Here is an 18,183-nt window from a genome sequence, read left to right on the forward strand (position 1 = left end):
ACGTAAAATCAAAACAAAATCATAGATTGGAAATAATTGGCAAAAAAATTCTCAAACATTCATTCAAAATTGCACTTATGACAAAAATTTTGCACAAAAAGACCTTTTCTATTAATTAAACAAAAAAACTGAAGAGAAATGTACGAAAACTGCCAATTTCTTTGGTTCTTGTTTTTAAACGAAGAAGGTACCATATCAAAAATCAGGACCACGTAACGTGCGTAAGCATTCAGAAATAAAAAGCAATCATTTCCTCTGAGCACATTTTTCAAACATTGGTTTTTAGTTTTATTTAGAAGGCATAAGAATGCCTAGATTTTTCGCTCGCTCTGGTACTGGAACTTTGTTATTTAGATTAAGGGTGGGTTTGATTTTACTTTTGATCGTAGGGAAAAAAATACTCCATTATTTTCTCTTAGCTTACTTTTATTTTTCGAACACCAACTCTTAATTTGATTTACAAGTTGCATGATTTCTGTTTCTTGTCACCAGCTTAAAGTCGCTGGCATAACTGAAAACTCCATACTTCGAAACTTCCATCAGTAGATCATTGACAGAGATAATGAAAAAATGGGGACCTGTTAGAGAGACTTGGGAGTACCCAACTTGTTATCTGTATAGTTGATCATTTAGCTAAACATAGCTTTAAATTGCTAATGCGGTTGGCAACAACTTTCAAGATATTACAACCACTCCCTAGTGACTCAAGGAGCTAAAACTTAGAAAAAGTAATATCATAGTTACTATTGATCTACATTTTTGAAATCATCAAAAATAACCTTTTGTAAACCTTTGATGCATTGCATATGCCTTAAGATTTGTACCATTTGAATCTGACCTGTTCTCTTCTTAAGAATGGCAATAACTTCAAGCTTGTAGCTCGGCCTAAAAATCCAACGACAAGGATTTTGATAGAGCAGGAAGGTTACACTCAATAAGAGGCGCTCACAATGACCTGGCCACATCCTTTGTTAGTTTCAAGTATAACCAGAACTTCTGCAAATATTGCCTTGTTTATCCTCACTCAGATCTAGTAGATTCCTTTTCCTTAAAACGCTTACAAAGAAACTGCTGAAATATATTTTATGTGCACGGTCATTTCCCTTTCTAAATGCTATATTTCATCGTTTCAGGACATTTACTTATTTTGCCTATCAACCTCAACTTTTTTAGGTCCTCGAACTTTTGACATCTCCAAACTCAGTTCTCTGATCATAACTTAGGTCACTTGTCGTTTTTTCCTATCTTTTTTCTTAAAAAACAGGTCAATTAGGAGAAAGCCCCTGCCCTAAAGGGGTAGTCGGTCAACTCGGGGAAGCAAGTCAACACATATGTTTATTTATAAATCTTGACAGTAGTCAAAAATTAAAGCATCAGATGCAAAAGATAGAGAAATTTAAGCATCATAATTATAATCAAATTAGAAATGTAAATAGCAATCAAATTTTAATGTGTAGTGATTTTGAATCGAGATTATGAAAAACAATTAGCATAACAGCCTCCCTTCCTCTACAATGGTTCCTATTGACGCTTCTACTAGAGGGCATCGGTGCAATTACCGTGCGCCACGGAGGAAGAGTATGGAGCTACGTAGAGTGAAACTTATTTTTGTCCTTATGTACTTGGATCACGTCCGAATATGAATGTTCTTCGTTATCGCTGATCCTGAAAGCCAACCTCTGCATGGCTTTTGATGCTGTGAGCATATGAGAAGATTAACAGACAGAAGTTGGCCTTCTCGACTTCGATTATCCTTTGCTCGTATTTCATCTTCTTGATGAACTCGTGATATTTGTAGGAATGCGATATGGTTCTTGGGCAACTCTTCACATACGAATTAGGCACTTTCACATTGAAGAACGTTTTGCTGAAACGTGAATCGAAACCATTATCTATTTGAGCGTCGTCATCAGTAGTGGTAGTTCTATTTGCGAAGGTTTCCCTTTACAAAGTCTGAAGAGAGAGCTCTATTTCGACATCATCGCAGACCCCATTGAGCAGACCTATTAATCTATATCTTCGAAATCCCCGCAGTGAACTGTATATCATTTTTACTGTATAGTACGGCTCAACAAAAATAACTTTTTGGAAACCTTTGATGCATTGCATAGGCGTTAAGATCTGTACCACTTGAATCTGACCTGTTCTCTTCTTTAAGAATGCCAATAGCTTCAACCTTTTAGCTCGGCCTAAAAAGCTAGCAACAAGGCTTTTGATAGAGCAGGAAGGTTTCTTTCAATAAGAGGCGCCCACAATGACAAGGCCACATCCTTCGTTAGTTTCAATTATAACCAAAACGCAGATTGCAATTACTGCCTTGTTTATCTTCACGCAGTTCTAGTAGATTACTTTTCCTTAAAACGCTTACAAAGAAACTGCTGAAATATATTTTATGTGCACGGTCGTTTCCCTTTCTAAATGCTATATTTCATCGTTTCAGGACATTTACTTATTTTGCGTATCAACCTCAACTTTTTTAGGTCCTCGAACTTTTGACATCTCCAAACTCAGTTCTCTGATCATAACTTAGGTTACTTGTCGTTTTTTCCTATCTTTTTTCTTAAAAAACAGGTCAATTAAGAGAAAGCCCCTGCCCTAAAGGGGTAGTCGGTCAACTCGGGGGAAGCAAGTCAACTCCTATGTTTATTTATAAATCCTGACAGTAGTCAAAAAATAAAGCATCAGATGCAAAAGATAGAGAAATTTAAGCATCATAATCATAATCAAATTACATATGTAAACAGCAATTAAATTTTAATGTGCAGTGATTTTGAATCGAGATTATGAAAAACAATTAGCATAACAGCCTCCCTTCCTCTACAATGGTTCCTATTGACGCTTCTACTAGAGGGCGTCGGTGCATGTACCGTGCGCCAAGGAGGAAGAGTATGGAGCTACGTAGAGTGAAACTTATTTTTGTCCTTATGTACTTGGATCACGTTCGAATATGAATGTTCTTCGTTATCGCTGATCCTGAAAGCCAACCTCTGCATGGCTTTTGATGCTGTGAGCATATGAGAAGATTAACGGACAGAAGGTGGCCTTCTCGGCTTCGATTATCCTTTGCTCGTATTTCATCTTCTTGATGGACTCGTGATATTTGTAGGAATGCGATATGGTTCTTGGGCAACTCTTCACATACGAATTAGGCACTTTCACATTGAAGAACGTTTTGCTGAAACGTGAATCGAAACCATTATCTATTTGAGCGTCGTCATCAGTAGTGGTAGTTCTATTTGCGAAGGTTTCCCTTTACAAAGTCTGAAGAGTGAGCTCTATTTCGACATCATCGCGGACCCCATTGAGCAGACCTATTAATCTATATCTTCGAAATCCCCGCAGTGAACTGTATATCATTTTTACTGTATAGTACGGCTCAACAAAAATAACTTTTTGGAAACCTTTGATGCATTGCATAGGCGTTAAGATCTGTACCACTTGAATCTGACCTGTTCTCTTCTTTAAGAATGCCAATAGCTTCAACCTTTTAGCTCGGCCTAAAAAGCTAGCAACAAGGCTTTTGATAGAGCAGGAAGGTTTCTTTCAATAAGAGGCGCTCACAGTGACAAGGCCACATCCTTCGTTAGTTTCAATTATAACCAAAACTCAGATTGCAATTACTGCCTTGTTTATCTTCACGTAGTTCTAGTTGATTAAATTTCCTTAAAACGCTTACAAAGAAACTGCTGAAATATATTTTATGTGCACGGTCGCTTCCCTTTCTAAATGCTATATTTCATCGTTTCAGGACATTTACTTATTTTGCGTATCAACCTCAACTTTTTTAGGTCCTCGAACTTTTGACATCTCCAAACTCAGTTCTCTGATCATAACTTAGGTTACTTGTCGTTTTTTCCTATCTTTTTTCTTAAAAAAGAGGTCAATTAAGAGAAAGCCCCTGCCCTAAAGGGGTAGTCGGTCAAACTCGGGGGAAGCAAGTCAACTCCTATGTTTATTTATAAATCCTGACAGTAGTCAAAAATTAAAGCATCAGATGCAAAAGATAGAGAAATTTAAGCATCATAATTATAATCAAATTAGATATGTAAATAGCAATCAAAATTTAATGTGCAGTGATTTTGAATCGAGATTATGAAAAACAATTAGCATAACAGCCTCCCTTCCTCTACAATGGTTCCTATTGACGCTTCTAATAGAGGGCGTCGGTGCATGTACCGTGCGCCACGGAGGAAGAGTATGGAGCTACGTAGAGTGAAATATATTTTTTCCCTTATGTACTTGGATCACGTCCGAATATGAATGTTCTTCGTTATCGCTGATCCTGAAAGCCAACCTCTGCATGGCTTTTGATGCTGTGAGCATATGAGAAGATTAACAGACAGAAGTTGGCCTTCTCGACTTCGATTATCCTTTGTTCGTATTTCATCTTCTTGATGGACTCGTGATATTTGTAGGAATGCGATATGGTTCTTGGGCAACTCTTCACATACGAATTAGGCACTTTCACATTGAAGAACGTTTTGCTGAAACGTGAATCGAAACCATTATCTATTTGAGCGTCGTCATCAGTAGTGGTAGTTCTATTTGCGAAGGTTTCCCTTTACAAAGTCTGAAGAGAGAGCTCTATTTCGACATCATCGCAGACCCCATTGAGCAGACCTATTAATCTATATCTTCGAAATCCCCGCAGTGAACTGTATATCATTTTTACTGTATAGTACGGCTCTACAAAAATAACTTTTTGGAAACCTTTGATGCATTGCATAGGCGTTAAGATCTGTACCACTTGAATCTGACCTGTTCTCTTCTTTAAGAAAGCCAATAGCTTCAACCTTTTAGCTCGGCCTAAAAAGCTAGCAACAAGGCTTTTGATAGAGCAAGAAGGTTTCTTTCAATAAGAGGCGCTCACAATGACAAGGCCACATCCTTCGTTAGTTTCAATTATAACCAAAACTCAGATTGCAATTACTGCCTTGTTTATCTTCACGCAGTTCTAGTAGATTACTTTTCCTTAAAACGATTACAAAGAAGCTGCTGAAATACTTTTTTGTGCACGGTCGTTCATCTTTCTAAATGTTATATTTCATCGTTTAAGGACATCTACTACTTTTGCGTATCAATCTCAGTTTTTTTAAGTCTTCCAACTTTAGACATCAAAAAACTTTATCTCCAAACTTAGTTCTGATCATTTCTTAGGTGAATTCCAGTTATTTTCCTGTGTTTTGAAAAAAAGGTCAATTAAACGGTTTTGCAAAAAAAGTTCAGCTGAAACGTGAATCGAAGAAGCCATTAGCTTTGATATCTAGTCGAGCGTCGTCATCAGTAGTGGTAGTTCTATTTGCAAAGGGTTCCCCTTGCAAAGTCTGAAGACAGGGCTCTACTTCGACCTCATCGCATACCTCGTTGAGCAGGTTGGCAAGAGTCACGGATTTCATTATGTCTTATGTGCGTATAGCGACCTTCGGACAATGAAGAGCATGCGCTACATTAAAATTTTCTCCACATGCGCATGTTGATGGCAATTTTACGGAATCCAATCCATATCAAAGAGCAATACCATCTCTAAACTCTCCCTTGGTTAAATCAAAATATCTATTCAATGGAAGTGCGTTTAGCCAGCATGATGCTCCTTTTTTCATTGCAAAATCAAGAGAATATGCTTTTTTTCATTGATGAGATCTTTGATCAACCTTTGCCAACGTTTTTGCTCGAGCTTGTTCCTGTTTTTCTTTTCCGATTTTCTGATTTCTCCTGATGAAACTCTGCGTCTATTGCGTTATGATTCTGTAAAGGCTCACATATCCGAATAGATCTTTCATATTCATTTGCCCTGTCTTCAGGAAGAAGAAAGCTTTGACCACCGTCTTTCACCGGAAAAGAGAAAACCTTACGGTATCTGTCAATGTAAGAGGGATGGTTCAACATTGAAGGTATGACTTTTATCAACTATTTCGGCTTCCCTCAGCAGACTGTCCGAGTTTGTAGCCCTAGCAAAAAAGTCAATTTATGTTGCAGTCCGTTTGTAAATGATTTGTACACATTCTGAGGGGACACCTTACTGGCGAGCTTCTCAAGCATGTTAGAGTAATTCATTGACTTTTATTTCAGAAAATCGTGGCAGCTTTTATCAAAACCAAAAACTGAACCTAGAACTCGATGACCTTCAATAACATCAACATCTAATCCCGAAAAAACTTTGTTTGCCTTCTGAACGAACTTCTGTGCAAATGTTTTGTAATGAGATGCCATTTGATCACAGTGCAACCAAATGCAGCATCATGTTCATAGAGCTTATCTTGCACGATTCGCAGTGCTTCAAGGCTACCGGCCACATTACCGTCATCTGCGTACCATTAATAAGTCAAATTTTGATCTTCAAGCATGTCGATGGGAGGAATTATAGACACTCCCTACATTGCCACGGCTATTGGATCGCCTTGTGTTGTTCCTTCCTGAGACTTGATTACTTTTATCAATGAAAAGGTCTGATGGGGTCTTATATGAATTTCTGATTGCTGTATAAATTGAAGGACAAAGCTTTCTGATGTTTTCATTAATTTTGGCAGACTTGGCTTCATTTAAAGTTTCTGCTTTATTGTTGAGACGGTTTTCATTAAGAAGAGATAAACCAGGGTTGAAGACTCGCCCTTTGTTTAAGCCATTGGTACCATTGCTTAAAAAATTCATTGATGTTTCTCTAGAGGGATAAAACGGAGTATCAGCTATGATTGCATTTTTTGCTCCATCCTAAAAGCATAACTTTGTCTTTTTCATTCTTATCAAAATGATGCTCACTTTTTCAAAAATCGCCTCGCCTACCTTCGGATTATCGATAAGAAAAACATCCAGTTGATTTTTAAAGTTTTAATGTTCGCACACGTCAGTTGAAAGCGAAATTTGCCAATTTGTACTATCAAAGCATCTGCAAGAGAAATAATTGATTCTGACTTTCACTTATATGGACTATTTTTGGGAGGATGTATAACCCTCTCATTGGGTATGTTTCGTACAGCAATAAGAACTCCTCCGTATTTTTGTCAATAGTTTTCTCGGTCTGTTCGATGGATCGTATAATTATTCAGGAAGAGGGCTTCATCTGGAATAACACTTATTAGCCGTGTTTCTGTTAATCATGTAATAATTAAAATGAAGTCACTCGAACATTCGCAAAAAGCTCAAGAAATTTGTAAGATCTTCTCCGATTTCAATAAAGAGCAATTATACACGACTTAAAAAGGCTCAGAATGAGGAAACGTGCGATCTAATTTAAGTTGTTACCTGATGAACGTAGCGCATCGATCCAGCACAATGGCACGGATAAAACAAAGGCTTGGATGGGGTGGCTTCCATATAACAGTATCTGCAGCAGTCTCCTGACGCCAAATCCGAGGATGCATTCGCATCTTCGTCTAATTCCATCTTTTACATCATCTGAAAAAGATTAGTGAATAAATCTTGCCCGAAAAGTTCAACATTTCCAGGCTAAATTAATTCATAAAACTCAACAATTCAAAATACTTAACAGTAGAACTAATAATACTGGAAAACCGCTCGCTGAGTGCCACTCTTTCCCATGAGTTATTCACACCACCTCTCGGTAGTCAAATTTCTATAGCTCTTTCCAAGGTTTACGGCTTCCAAATCGAATCTATTCTGTCCAATCAGTGTTTTTTTACGACCCCCAATTACAAATTATGTGTTGCTATATAGCACGTTACCATGTAAAAAAATATCACGCACGCTCACACGCTTGGAGGCGTTAAAGTTATATGCCCAGGGATTTGGAAACATTAATTGAAATTGCAATAATTGGCAATTAATTGATGGCAATAATTGATTGGTGACTCTAATTCAAGCAATAGATCCTCCAATCCAAACAAACACAAAACCTCCGAGTGTATATATTAAAAACAACCGAATAACTGGGGGGGGGGGGGCAACAGACGGGTGTCCGGAAAACTAGCCGTGAATATTAGCCGAAAAAAGTCAAAAATTCGCATAGTAGCAGAATTCATTGCTTGAGATAATTGCGGTAAGCAAACATAAGTGGCCTCATCGGCCTATGGTACTTGAAATGAATCTATCACAACCGAACAATATATCACCACCGTTCTCAAATCTGATTGTTTAATATCTTCTAGTAGTATAAGTAAATGACTAGTAGTAATACCAGGGGGGTCACGCACTGTAAAAAAATCTTTACATTTCGCCACTAAATTTCTTCAGAAAAGCCCTTGGACGCGATGGGACAATATATGAAGACAAGATCAAAACATGAGTTTGGAAAAAATTGTCTAGCAAGATCATTTTTCAAATTACAGTTCCAGTAAACAGATGTTAAGTAAAATCGATAAAACTGTTTCAATGAGTACCCGAGTTACGAGAGACGAAATTGATGGGGGTATTACAAACTTGGTTTTCGATGATGGAAACCGAGAGAGACCTCCATGACGTTGCTGTTCCAATACCGTAGTCCCTCGATCAGAGATTATATTTTTCGTTCAAGTATTATAGTGCTCATGATTAGTCTCTGTTTTGCCATGCCATTCTTGATATCGGAGAGTTGCGAAGAGAATTAGATTGCACTGCTTTCGAGTTTAGTTGGTTATATTTTACCAAATCCTAAATTATGAATAAAGTCATTCTCATAAACAATAGGATCTTCATGGTGGTTGTAGGCCCAAGTGGTTCTGGGAAAACTGACCTAATTTTCAATATGCTGCAAGGTAGGTCCTTCTACCCAGCGTTTCCCAAAATTTATTATTTCTACAAAGAGTTCCAGGACACATTTATAGCTACGCAACGTAAAATACCGCACATCGAGTTCATCAAGTATTCTGGATTGGATATAACGAAAAAGTTTTCGGATTGTTTGCTCATTTACGACGACTCATGCGAGGAAATTTTCAACAAAGAGTTTGTGAAAATAGCTACGAGAGCAAGACACAGACAACTTCATGTGATCTACGTCAAACACAACTTACTCCAACAGAGTAAAGGGTCGCGGACAATTGACCTAAACACCACCCATATAATTTTATTCAAATCATTGCGTGACATTCAGCAAATAGAATAACTCGGAAAACAATTAAACTGTCTTCAATTACTCAAGGACGCATAAAAATTAGCCACAGCTCAACCCTATGAACATTTAATCATTGACCTGGATCCTAAAACAAGTCAAGGCTTACGATTTTTTTTCTCAACTCATTGGTCCCGAACCCTCAATATTCTATATTCCTCGGAGGAAGCTGTTATTACACCAATTACGAATGAAAAAGAGACATTTGCTTATGCTGAAGTGCTGGTGCGTTAACAGCAACACCAAATCGAACAGCAAGAGAACTTTTCTAGCCCAAGATAATGAATTCATTTGGTTCCTAAGCGACTGTGTGATGAACGTGCTCTTTGGTGTTGTCCCAATCAACAAGAAAGAACTACAGCAATTCGAACTTCAACTACGACAACTTTCTGAAAAAAATTTCAGTGCGCTGGAAAGAAGTAAATTATTCCAGACAACGAGAGGGCATTCTCTGATTCGACTAATTGCCAGACCTTGTCTAGAGTATCTACAGAAAAATGCCAACTGAGGAATTTGTGCTTATTCCTCGCAACATGTTTACAACTGAACAACCCCAAGTTTCGCAAATATTAAACAATCCGTTAACAAAAACAAGTCGAAACAACTATCGCTTTTACAGAGAACTTCAAAACAAAAGCCACCATAAGCGGTCATACAGCAGAACACAGAGCAACAGACAGATGACGTCATGATATCCGATGAAGAAGAAAAGCAACAAAGTCTCCCAGACAACACTAAACGAAAAAAGTTTGATGAAATCAGTCAGAGTGTGATCGATGATATAGATTTTCTCGATAAAGACAAAATTGGAAAAGCGAAAATAATTTTGAAGAAAATCAACGGATCACGACACATTTCAGTGGACTTTGAAGGTAAAATCCTGATTAATGGAAGGAACACCGACATTCCAGCATCAACTTTCCTCTACGCATTACAACAAACATCATCAAAACTTTTGCCTGACGATTATCCAGTACTGAACTATTTGAACCTTGCACCACGTCTCACTTGTAATACTTACGCAGAGAAGTTCATAAAAATTCCGAAAAAGCAAAAACTCCGGAAAACTCAATTCAGCTGAAATCAAAAAACTAAATAAAGTTTAAACGAAAGGAAGAGCAGCATTTGGAAGTGTTGCTAACATAAAAGAGGAAAGCAGCTAGCTTTTCCCACAAAAAATTGAAAAATTCCTTCAATCGAAGAACTCATACACTAAAAATTGTCAATTCCGGAAAAGTTTTCCACGATTGAAGGTAGTTGCTTACAGAATAAACGAAATCTGTTCCATGGATGTAGCCTATATGGACCAAATAGCCAAGCACAACAATGGGGTCAAATACCTATTGATTGCAGTTGACGTTTTATCAAGCTGTTTACGTGTTCAACCTCTCAGAACGATGTATTCAAAGGACTGCGTTGAAGCTTTTAAACAAATGATAAAGACGAAACAAACAGAGAAAGTGTGGACAGACAAAGGCACCGAAATCAAGGGCGAGTTCAAAACATTCTGTGAAAACAAAAAGATTCATTTGTATACAACCGAAAACGAAACCAATTCTGCGTTTGCGGAAAGAAATATATGATCATTTAAAAACATTATATAAAGATACTCGGAAGAAAAATGGACTTGGAACCATATAAGCATATATAGGGAGCTTCCCAATTTCGTAAATATCATTAACAGTCGTGTTAAAGACGTTACAAAGTTAGCCCCAAATAAAGTATTCAAAAAACATGAACATGAACCATTTTTAATTTCGATTGCTTTGGACAACAATAAATATAAACCACGATTCAAAGAGGGGAATCTGGTACGAATGGCAAAACCAGACGATACCTTCAGAAAGGTTATACTCAGAATTATACAGACGAAGTTTTCACAGTACTACGATTGGCTACAACAAGTCCACCTACCTACAATCTGATTGACGCAAAAAACGTTAATATCCTAGGGAAGTTTTACGAACCGGAATTAGTACAAGTTGATGTGTTAAACACTGAAGAAGAGCAGTTATTTCTAACAGCAATGAGTTTACAATTGACCTGTTAACAAATGCATCAATGGACGTTTTTAATGAAAATACTATGGCATCAATTCGGAACCAATTATCACAACCGATACACTTACAGGGAGAATGGCAAGTAGCATTGATATCTCTATCTTTTCCATCAAACATCAATAACGTAAACTCTGGAGAAATAGTTGTTTACAATAATTCGATGACCAATCCAAATGAGTCGAGTAATCGATCAGGACAACTCAGAAGAGTTTAAACTGGTATTTACAACAGCTGGGAAAATCTAGTCTCGGAGATTGTTTGCATTGCAAAACTAAAACAGTTCGATCAAAAGTTCGACATGATAACGCAAAAGATTTTGTTATCATTTGGGGAAAATGAAGGATTGTCGTTTCAAGAGGATGAAATTCCCAGCATCTTTGGTTTCAAGGGGACGCCGAACCCTGCACACAATGGTTTTGTTCACATTGGTTACAGGAAAGACTTGATAAATGGGGCTCTGAACTCTCCTAACAGACATTTTGTTATTTTCCCTGTTGATATAACATGTGCGTCACAGCTTATTTTTGTGTACTTTGATATTATTGAGTATCAACATGTTGGTGACTCACGTGCACCCATTGTCAAAATCATTGGATTGGAGAGACGTCTGAGAAACGGTAGCCTCAACACAGTAGCACCTATTCACCATAAAATCTATACAAACTTGGACTACAAGCGTTTACTTTCAAACAAAATACAGAGCATCAGAGTTGAGCTGAGAAGTGAAACTGGGAAACTGATCCCTTTCACTGGAATTGATAAAGTTGTTATAAGTCTCAAATTCCAGAGAACAAGCTAACTGATGGAAACCTATTATATTAATCAAGCATCCAATTCAATGCCCCATTTCTCAGGACATTATGGCAAAGAGGAAGTGGATTCGGCGCATTAGCTCCTGGCATTGGTCGTGTTGCATTACCCCTAGCCCGAAAACTTATTTAGCCAGCAGCAAAAACAGTTGGAAAGAATTGCTAGTGCAAGGTGCACCAGAGTTATTAGATTTTGCAACAAGAAAGAAATCAGCAAAGCAAGCTATGAAAACTACAATGGCAAAAACAGCGAGAAAGCAAATTGGAGGGGCACTTCAACGAGGAAGAAAAGAATCTATCGAAGGAGGTCGAAGAAGAAAGCATACAAAAAGCAGCTTCCACCAAAGAAAAAGATCATTTCACGAAAAACGAAGCCACAAATGAGTCGATCGATTTCTCCTCAAAAGTAAAAAAATGCGTGCTAACATTTTTATTCCCACAGAGGCAACACATAGCTCATTGGACTTGTTTGAGAAACCTCTCCTTCTTGTAACATTTGATCGGTTGTTCGAGCAAAAAGCAGGACCCTTGTACTCGCCCACTGGATCTTCGTTAGAGTTTGAAATAGTCGGTGACAGAAATAACTTCATCGACCTACAGAAAATTTATCTGGAAATCAAATTTCGAGTTTTTCGAAATAATGGAAACGATTTACGCTTCACCACGGGAGATGCCAACAACAGTGACACACCACATCTGGTCAATAACGTCTTACATTCCCTTTTCGCCGATTGCACAGTGTCAGCAAACGGAATCAAAATTTCTTCCGCCAATGGTCACTACGCACACAAAAGTTTCATTGAAACAGAATTTTCTCATGGATCGGATGCAAAAAAAACCTGGCTGAAATGTCAGGGATATGATTATGAAGCAGACCCATCAAGCGTCCAACCCGCTACAATCACAGCTTGACAAGAAACTGTGAGAAGATCAGCTCAACTAGCGTTGTATTGAAAAATAGCTACCGATTTCTTCTCATGCGAGAAACATCTAACGAGTGGAGTTACGCTGCGAATTTCTTTCCGACGATCACAGGATGACTTTGAGATTGTGAGTGAAGACGGGGCTAAACACCATAAAATCAAAATCGATGAAGCAAATTTGTTCGTGCGAATCATGACAGTCTCCGATATCGTGCCTGGTGCAATCGAGAAAACACTTCTCAAGACATTTGCAATGTATCGCTATAATGAAGTTATTTCAAAAGTTTTTCTAGCAACAGCTGAGCAACAGAGCTGGAAGCAGGAGACATTTTCACAAAAGAACCTATTCGTAGACTAATAGTTGCCTTGTGCCGCAGCGATGCGTTCATCGCTACTAATACGCTCAATCCAGTTTTATACCGGAAGTTTGATTTGAATGAGATAATATTTTATTGTAATGGTTCGCCACAGCTGGTACACCAATGTCAACAACTGATAATAAACGACTATACTACAACTCAATGGCTGCACTATCTTATGTAGAAAATGGTCACGGGATATCTCTATCTGATTTTCCTAACCATTACATTATGGTGTTTGATCTCACCAGCATCCAAGGAGCCACCCATGATTTTGATTCATCCCGAATTAACAAACTCTTCATTATCTGTGGAACTCAAGTTCGGTGCAGCGTTGCCACGCAACATTGAAATTTTACTTCTCGGGGAGAAATGTTCAACAGTTTATATCAATTCTTCGCGAAACGTTTCCAAAAACGCTCTTCCTATAATCTAATGGATTAAGATAAAATATTCAAGTTGACTCAACAATCCGGTCACTTGATGTTTAAATTCAACGGTGTTTATGCTGCAGACAATTTCTCCTGGCACATACCAACCAACTCATTTGCTATCGTTATCGCATCATCAGCCTCTTCACCTGGATCTCATTAGATTGTGCTTGCAAAGAGATATGCCTACCCAATAACATATTTTGCCGACCCGCTGGCATTACCTCTCTATTCATATAAACACATAGCAGACCGATTTCGACAAAGAACTAATGATAGCATTATAGTGGAGCTCATGGAAGACAGACGTGACTCAAATAAACCCCTACAAACTGCAGACTCTCAAATCTGTGGACTTTATTGCATTTATATAGCTCATTGTGTTCTCAATGATAATTTTCCATTGATTCCCGATATAAATGAAATTCAGCTGTTGTCATTTATAAAACATATGAAATAAACAATTATACACGCTTTTTTTTTATTTAGGTCAATGACTCACTAACCAAAACTTCACCTTCATAAAGAACTCAGTTCCTCCTCCCCTGGAAAAACAATCTAAATCGTTCGACTATGACGAAAACGTTGATGGCTTGTAAACAAATTCTTCAGAGTTTTTTTCTCTGGACCCGAGTGCGCCCTGTAAACAAAAAGTAACGCTACCACGTTGAATTGCGTCACTGTAAAGCGATGGCTCCTCGACAAAAACAAACAAAAAAGAGACACAGCTTGCTTGCATCCGATTGGCCAATCAACTCATTGAAAGCGAGGTCCCACGGACTGAAAAATTACTCATTGCGTTTTGCCTTACACTTTGCGTTCAGTTGATTCAAACTTGATACATTTTTGTCACTTCTAAACTTTTTAATTAATCCTTCCTTTCACAGTTACTCTCTTACAGCAACAATCAATTTTAAGGGATGGGGCAAGCCAAGAGCGAAATTTGTCATAAACTACTGGCAAATAGAAGAAGCGTTCGTCGACATCGGAAAGAAGTGCGTAAGATCTATCCTCAAGCAAACTCATTCGAGTGCACTGAATGAGGTTTCACCACGAGAAGCCTGTATGAGCTAACAGGACACATCATGACTGTGCAGCATGAGGCGCCCAGTACACAATACTGTATATACTGTCAAAAATGTTTTCCACGTGACGCTGATTATCTTGAGCACATGAACACTTTCCACGGTCTACCAGCTTGAAGCGTAGATGCAAACAACCTACAGGACTCAGGCATCATACCAAGCGAACGCGCTTTTGGCGATACACTGAAAATCTATGAGATTACCGTTGGGTCAAGAGACGTTGATCTATTACACGTTACGCAGCTAAAACGCCGCGAGATTGAAAATATTGTCAACACTAGTGTTCAGCAACACTCACGAAAAGCTCAGTTCAACTCAGTTATCGATCTTGTCAAACCCATGAAAAGCGATGATGATCTATCATCAAGCCAGCCCAATAGAACTTCGATTCATGTTGCATCAAAAAAGGAACGAGTGGATTTCGATGGTCTTGCAGATAAAACCTTCCATGCAATGGTAGAACAAGTCTAGTGCTCAACAATTTTGCCTCCCATGGTAGCGGTTGGACTCTCGACCAAATTGTCAGCATTGAAATCCGATTAGCAAAAGCTGAACCAATAAGGGCATCGTCATACTTGGCGCTTCCAGGCAAACTAGCGCGCACATGCTCTCTACTGAATATGAGAAACCGAGAAGAAAAGAATTGTTTTCTGTATTGCTATACTGCCGCCTACCATTTGAGGTTTGGCCTTCAACTTCTTCCTCCTGGTGCACCGTCACGCAGTATAAACAGCCCATTAACATATGGACCAGACAACCCGCTTGCGAAACAAGCAGATGGTGTGTTTGACATGCCTATGGGCTTCCACCAGATGACTCGCTTTGAAAACCTAAACAATGTCTGCGTCAATGTTTTTCGGTAAGTTAAAAACCTTTCTTTTCGAAAAACTTTAAAACTAAAAAGAAGATTATGGCAAAAAAGAAAGTAAGAGAAAAAAATAAAAAACCTAAAAAAAGGTTGAAAATTTTAGCTTCGCTGAAAACGGACTGATACCATTTCGAGTTTGCAAAAAACAAAATTGTGAACTCAACATGAACCTTCTTCTTCATAGCGACGGTCAAATGCATTACTACGTTTTAATCAGAAACTTGCGTTCTCTTATTGATACCGTCAAGGAATGAGTAGTGAGAGCAGATAACCAAATTTGTAGAAACTGTTTTCATGTTTGCACCTCAAAGGAACGATACGAAAAACATTTAGAACTTTGCTGGAAGAACAAACCAGCAATCGTGCGAATGCCAAAAAACACAACGTTTTACTACAAAAAGTTTCAGTCCCGTTGGTTTGCTCCAATTGTTGACCTTTGACTTGGAGTCAATCATTGAACATGTCTCAGGATGTCAAAACAACCCAACCAACTCAGAAACAGGAACAATAGAAGTACATAAACCGTGTCGCTATGCAATTTTGTTTGTGGCTCAAAAACAAACTGAACCGTTTCAATTTGAATGTTTGACAGGACCGAAGGTCATGGAAAAATTTGTTCAGTCTTTGGAAACCATAGCAAAACGAGTTCGCAGTGTTAAACAGCAACACAAATATTTCTCTGGCCAGCCTCTCATCGCGAAAGAAGATGCCGCCAATTGTTGGATATGTGAAGAACCATTGGAACACAATTTCAATAACCCGACAGTTCTACATCAGTGTCACTTCATTGGAGAATTCCTCGGATGGGCGCATAACACTTGTAACATCAACAGGAGGCTTCTCAACTATACTCCGCTAGTTGCACACAATCTCTCAAACTACGATCTTCACCTTGTAATTCCCGATCTCCAGGGTAGCAACATGAGGAATAATGTATCTATTGTTCCGAATACAGATGTGAAATATATAGCTCTGGAAATTGGGGTTCTAGTCTACAACCGTCAGGACAAGAATGGAGAAACCAAACCGGTGTATGAGTATATCAGGCTACTAGACTCATTTCGTTTCATGGCCTCGTTATTAGATTCTCTAGCACAAAAGTTACCCTCTGATCAGTTTACTTTGCTAGAACATCACTTTAGGGATCGGCCAGAAAATTCAGTTCAAATGCTGAAACGGAAAGGATTTTTCCCCTATTGCTACATTGATAATTTCAATAAGCTGAAAGAGACCACACTCCCGGCACGAGAAAACTGGATGAATAGTCTCCAACAGTATCGAGTGAGGGTTACACAAGACGAGGATGCGCTAGAAGTTTTTGAGAAGTTTCAATGTGAAACAATTGAAGATTAATATAGTTTGTATCTCAAAACTGTGTGTTTCTTCTAGCTGCAGTTATGCTCTGTTTCTGCAAGGTGTGTTACGAAACATAAGGACTGGATTGCTGTTACTACTATACCGCTTCCAATCTCTCTGGTGATGCTATGCTAAAGTTATGTAAGGCGCCTTTGAGACTCCAAAAAATGAGAGAACAATAGGATATGGTAGAAGGATTGATTCGCGGTTGCGTAAGCTCGATATACAATAAGCGGTTGGTGGTTGCGAACAACAAATATTTACCAAATTTCAACCCCAAAGCACCCCAACCTTCATAGTAATGATTGATGCAAACAATTTGTATGGGGGTATAATGGAAAAGTTTCCATTGCCACTGAACAATTTTGAGTACAATGATGGAAACTGGGATCCTGAAATTGAAAAAGCGTTCATCCAAAGCGTGTTGGAGACACCTGACGCTAGCGATATTGGCTACGTATTAAAAGTGGTTTTGTCGTACCCAGATGAACTTCATGATCTTCATTCAGATTTTCCCTTGGCTCCAACAAAACAGAAAGTTGATGCATGCTGTTTGGGTGACTATCAGGAAGAGCTTTTGAATGATATGCAGATGAATGGAATGCGCCGCCTTCAAGTTACAAATTGATCCAGACCTTGTTCCTCAAAGAGAACTACATTTTGCACTATCAAACATTAAAGCTCTACGTGCAGTTGGGGTTGAAAGTTGAAAAACTACATCGATCACTCGCTTTTAACCAGTCAAAATGGCTAGCGCCATATGTAAATTTGAGCAGTCAGAACCGAAAGAAAGCCAAGAAAAAGTTTGAGGATAACTTCTATAAACTGAGGGTGAACAGCGCATTTGGGAAAACGTGCGAGGGGAAACACAATCGCATAAACGTAAAACTGGCTGGAAGTGAAGGAGAGACACCGAAATGGACCAGCGCTCCACAGATGAAGCCGTTCCACATCCTTGATTAGAACTTGGCAAACGATGAGCTTAAAGGAGACTGAAATAGAGTTTGACAAACCAACTATCGTAGATGCTTGCATCTTAGATCTTTCGAAGAAATTCATGTACGACTTCCACTACAATACAGTGAAGAAACTACTGTACTCGGACACGGACTGGTTTGTTTATGAAATTTTCTCAAAAGACTTCTTCGCAGACTTGAAGCGGAAGACCACAGTGAAGGAACTTTTCGATTTCTCATATTTTCCAAGTAATACGAGATGTACCATCAAAGCAACGCAAGGGTGACACTAA

General features: G+C 38.5%; 1 protein-coding gene and 1 pseudogene across 3 annotated transcripts in view; one reads left to right on the top strand and one right to left on the bottom strand.

Annotated features, from left to right (window-relative positions):
- LOC142340634 (E3 ubiquitin-protein ligase MARCHF6-like) overlaps positions 1-7,388 on the bottom strand; it is a 60,483-nt pseudogene extending 53,095 nt beyond the window's left edge.
- LOC142341621 (E3 ubiquitin-protein ligase MARCHF6-like) overlaps positions 1-18,183 on the top strand; it is a 263,593-nt gene that overhangs the window by 124,722 nt on the left and 120,688 nt on the right. The gene's annotated exons all lie outside the window — the stretch shown is intronic.

The sequence above is a fragment of the Convolutriloba macropyga genome, chromosome 6 (genome assembly GCF_964194025.1).
Source record: "Convolutriloba macropyga chromosome 6, txConMacr16.3, whole genome shotgun sequence".
NCBI classification, from domain to species: domain Eukaryota; kingdom Metazoa; phylum Xenacoelomorpha; order Acoela; family Convolutidae; genus Convolutriloba; species Convolutriloba macropyga.